The sequence below is a fragment of the Sceloporus undulatus genome, chromosome 6, assembly GCF_019175285.1.
Source record: "Sceloporus undulatus isolate JIND9_A2432 ecotype Alabama chromosome 6, SceUnd_v1.1, whole genome shotgun sequence".
Lineage (NCBI taxonomy): Eukaryota > Metazoa > Chordata > Lepidosauria > Squamata > Phrynosomatidae > Sceloporus > Sceloporus undulatus.
In genome coordinates, this window is record NC_056527.1 from 153,598,890 (window position 1) to 153,603,959 (window position 5,070).

Here is a 5,070-nt window from a genome sequence, read left to right on the forward strand (position 1 = left end):
AGCATTTGGGGATGTTTTTAGAACCCAGTCCTAATCACTGTTTGGAAGAAAAGCAAAGGGACACAGAGTGGTCAGTCAAGGGAACTTCTTTCTTGCGTTAATCTTCTACCTAATATATTAGATTTGGCTCAACCAGGACCAATGGGGTGTAGTGCGAAAGAGAGTGTTCATCTGGGAAATTTGGGAGCTCAGCCGCACCCATGCTTATAAATTAATTCCAACTTATGGTGATCTTAAAGGCGAACGAATCACCAGTTTTCTTGCAAGATTTGTTCAGAGAGGTGGCCATGGCCCTTCCCCGGAAGCTGAAGAAGTGACATTGACGCAAGGTACACATTGGGTTTCAGGGCTGAGCTGGGACGAACCCTGGTCTCCAGAGGCCATAGTCTATCATTCAAACCGCTACATCAAATCTGCTCGCCTACGGTTGACTGTTACCAGTATTTTGTATTTTGATTTTGGATTAGTGTTTTAAGGCAAAGGCAAAGTCCCTCTGAACAAATCATGCCGAGAAAACCCTGAAATAGGGTTGCATTAGCATCTCCATAAATCAAGAAACAAATTGAAGGCATGCAACAACAATAACTGTGTATTGCTTTTCATATATATATATTCTTTTTCCCTTTTTTTAGCCCTTTTTTGTGTTCTTTCATTTAGTTTCTATGGGTTTTTTTGTTGTGTCTTAGACTGTTTGAGTCTATTAAAATACTGTAAATTAATAAATAAATAGTCTTGAAAAACAGATGCAGAAGCTGACTGACATTACTCAAAAAGAACCTCCAGTAAGAAACATATAGCTGCCATTCACTTACCTATCCCCTCCACTCTTTTGGCTTCACTGGTGGGAGCAACCGAGTCACTGAAGTTCTGTCTCTGGACAAGAACAGAGTCCAAATAGATCATGTGAGGATCTGGGGGGGGGTGATGGTATTTTATGAAGCTTACGCAAACATGATGGGCTGGTTTTGCTTCTTTCACCGTCTGAGCAGAAGAAACCTCAAAAGCCAAGTTGTTACAAGCATCAGGAAAGCAACAACTGGCTGAAAAGTGATTTTTTAAAAGGTTTTTTTTTTTTTACAAAAGGAACAAAGCAATGCTTGTTTATCTTCATGGATCTAAAATGAATGGATTTTTTGGTAGACTATTTGGTTGTGGCGTAGTGGTTTGAGCGCTGGATTACGTCTCTGGAGACCAGAGTTTGGTTCCCATCCGGCTCTATATAAGAGCTTTATTTAATGAATTGCTCCACTTCCTTGATTATGATTGTTATGCTGCTATGATCCCTATGCAATTTTAGTATTTTATTGATTGTATTTTGTATTTGTAATCCCACCTCGATCTGCAGGGAGAGGCGAGAAAATATAAATAAACTATTATTATTATTATTATTATTATTATTACTCTTATTAACAACTCACTGGGTGACCTTGGGCAAGTCTCATGCTCTCAGCCTTTGGGGAAGGCATTGGCTTGACTTGAAATTTATTATTACATCCGATGACCAGCATAAAAAAATATAAAAGAGTACAATATTATACAATGCCCAATAGGAAAAAAAAAAAAAAACCCAATGCAAATGGTACAGTACAAATACAATAGGAATACAGCTTGGAGGCTATAAATTCAAGTAACTATATAGAGTGAAATCCCTTCAAATAGTAGTTGAGATCGATGGAATAAAAAATTAAAAATTAAGACACCATTTTTTCATCTACAGTCTATTGGTAAACCTCTTCTGAACAAATCTATTATTATTATTATCTTTATTTATAAAGTGCTGTGAGGTTACACAGCACTGTACATAAAATAGGATAGGAGAGACATAGCATACGTTAATCCATATGCAAAGGGATTTTTTAGCACATTCGAGACTAACTGAGCAAAACTCAGACTCATCCATTGACTCTTTTCCACAGTTAAGGTATTAGTGGTTCCACCAGATAAACCCTCTTACGTATGTCAGCCTGGCACTGAATTTATCGAGAAGAAGACAACAGTAGGGGGCTAGGGTTCTGGGGAGGGAAGGCAGGTATTAACGCGAAGTGAAGATGACCGGTTTTCTTCTTTTCAGGACAATATCGGGACATCACGATGGCCTTCTGAGCAAGCCAGGGAAAGTCTATCGTTCCTCGATAGTATAGCAACCTTGTCAATGACCTTTTGGAGTGGTAAGGATGTCTTCCGAGGGGGTACCAGCATCAAGCTGTGGAATTTTTGTAACTGAAACCGATGTAGATCAAGTGAGAAATAGGTGAAGGCAGGAGTGAGAGTTTCCTGGATCTATCAAGCGAATCCTAATGCAACCCTGGGTCCACTGGACTTTTGGTCATGCTCTCAAGTGCATCACCTTGGCCCTTCTGCTCAGCGATGGGCATGAAGTCCAAAATCTCTGGGGGCGCCAGATTGGCAGCTGTTTCTCACATCACCACTGAAGCCAGGGATCAGGCGTGGGCTGACGCCTATTGTGGGGAATGATCTGTTCTGGGTTGTAGTCTAAGGTTTCAAGACTACAGAAGTGCTGAGATTACCTCCAACGCTGGCACCTGGGATCTCTCCTTTAGCATTTTGAATAAACCCAGAGTAGATTCACCCCGTAGTAACAGGGAGGCACCAGCACTTACTGCAAGGAGCAAAACCACAGCTTCTCTGGTGTGGTTCTTCCAGGGACAATATCCAGGGGTGTAGTGCACCCGCTTGTCCAACCCTGAAATAGCAGGGTCAGCCCTTGCCGTGTGGATGGGGGCACCAATGAAGACCAATGGAGACAGAATAGCAAAGAAAATTGGCCTGGGAAAACCCTTCAATCTGGGGTCACACAATTGGATGAATCTTTTGGCGCGCCAATGGGACACTCAGGGAGTGTGAGCTCTTTGATTCAGTGAGCTGGGCTGCTGGGATGTAGTCATGAAGTTTCAAGCCTTTTTGATGGCTTACACATCCTTGCTAGGTATTTTGGGCAGGTTTGGACACAGTGATCAACTTGTCTGGGGCCTCAGTTCTTGCGTTCATTGAAATTCAGGACAAAGATCCAAAAAGAAATAGGAAAACCGGGGTTTTGGCGGATGGTTCTACCGTTGGCAGGTGAGCAGTCACTTCAGGCGAGCAGATGCTGGAGTGGCAGCAAGGGTGGAGGAGTAAGTTATCCTACATGGCTTGCGCTTTGCCCCTAACTAGCCTGAGGTTGCAGTGGTAGCCTGGCTCTATATCAGGGAATGGGGATCGGCTCTGCATTTAGTGCTGGGCAAAGGGAGGGCTACCCAACATGATGAACCCAACCAAACGATTCAGGACGTTCATAGGCTATTTGAGTTTGACTAAAACCATGGCGCCAATCCCACTGATATGAAGGCGCCGGCCCAGTGGTGGAGATGTGTCCTGTGGCCATTGCTGAGGACAACTGGGCCGCTGTAGGAGGTGGTTCTGAGAGTGGGAGAGATGGAGACGGCTAAGGAGATCAGGTGGGAGAGGAAAAGGGAAGTCCCGAGGAGGGGGCGGGGGCGGGGGGGTTGGGGTGTGGGCCGCAGTGGGTGGTGGTGGTGGTCCTGGGGGAATAAGAAGGAGGAGGGTCAGAGACGTGGGAGGCAGGAAGGATGGGAGAACTGGGAGAGTGGCGGTCAGAGAAAGGGCGGGGAAGAATAGTACAAGGGCCCAAAGCAGGGGGCTCCTGCAAGGGGAAGAAGGGTCAGGGCGGGGAAGGGGACCTCATTGGGACTACTTTGTGGACCCTTGAGAGGAAGGATGGGCTGGACTGAGGCAGACAGTGGAAGCTGCAAAGCTCCCAGGGTCTGGAGGGTAGAGTGTGTGGGAATCAAAGGGAGACCATTGGGGGAGGTAGGGTCAAGCTGAGATTGGAGAAGGGGATTTGGACCCGGAGAGCTCGGGGGGCGACGTCAAGGAACTCAGAGACCGGGGTGTCGGGGGAAAGAGTTCTGCGCCCAGAGTCTGGAGTAGCTTGCTGGGGACTTTGGCGGAGGGCTGGCCCTGGGACCTGGTTTGGAAGTTACATGAACCCGTGGGGGAAGTTTTTTGCCATAAAGGTTATGTTGCTGCATGCTGTGAGTAAGTTTGTTTGCTCACGGCGGAGGATGGTGGTGGGAGGAGGGCCGGGTTCCTGATATGCAACCGCAGCGCCGTCTGCCCCACAGCATGCAAAGGATTTTGTCCCCTTTGAGAATGACGAAGAAAGAGTTTTCACAAAGCTTTCATAGGAGTTTATCACACAGGAGGCTACTTAAGTACTTTATGTATGTGGCTCCTCAGGGATCTGAGATTTAGTTATGAGACTGGAGTGTTTCTGGAGAGGTTGAGTGCACATCCAAACACCGGCCAAAGCTCTTTATCACGAATTCCATCCTATCACTCAATTTCGTCCCAAGATAGTGGCGATAGAGGGAGTGGTTGAGGGCATGTTTGATGACCGAGATGACACACCGTAGAGTTCATCGTTTAGACGTTGAAATAAGTTTCAGTCGAGGGCTTTCCTTCTTAGATTACAGGCGGTAGTACTTAACTTCAAAAGCCTGCCTATGGCATTGCAGGCCCACTGGTCATTCTTTTGGAGTGCTGAATAAACATATAGTGGCCGAGCTAACATCTTTTGCACAAATATTTGCTAGCTGGTGATGTTGATAGGATGCAATGCTTTGTGTTGCACGAACTATGAAATTGGGCCTCATTTTCTCTTGAGGTTCAGGAACCCTACGCATTGTAGAGTATCAACAGAAACGATGTTTTGTGATCTTATTTTCCGCCCAAGTGGGATTCATTATCCGACCAATATGGCAATGGAATATGGAATTATTGAGCAAGGAAGTTAGAGATATAAAATAAGAGCAGAGTTGAGTAGGTCTCGAGAATCTGTAGGAGTTAGACAACCTTGTTTTGGAAGGCAAATGCAAAAGGTGAACATGTGCTGTAAAATGTGGAGATGGCATCACTCAGTATTTGTGTGATTTGTGTGGTGTGTTGTGCTCCTGGCTAACAGTTATATTTTATTTAAAATAAAAAATGGGCCCCCAAATCTATAGTATGCCATTTCTTTTCAATCATTGCATAAACACAAGTCACAGA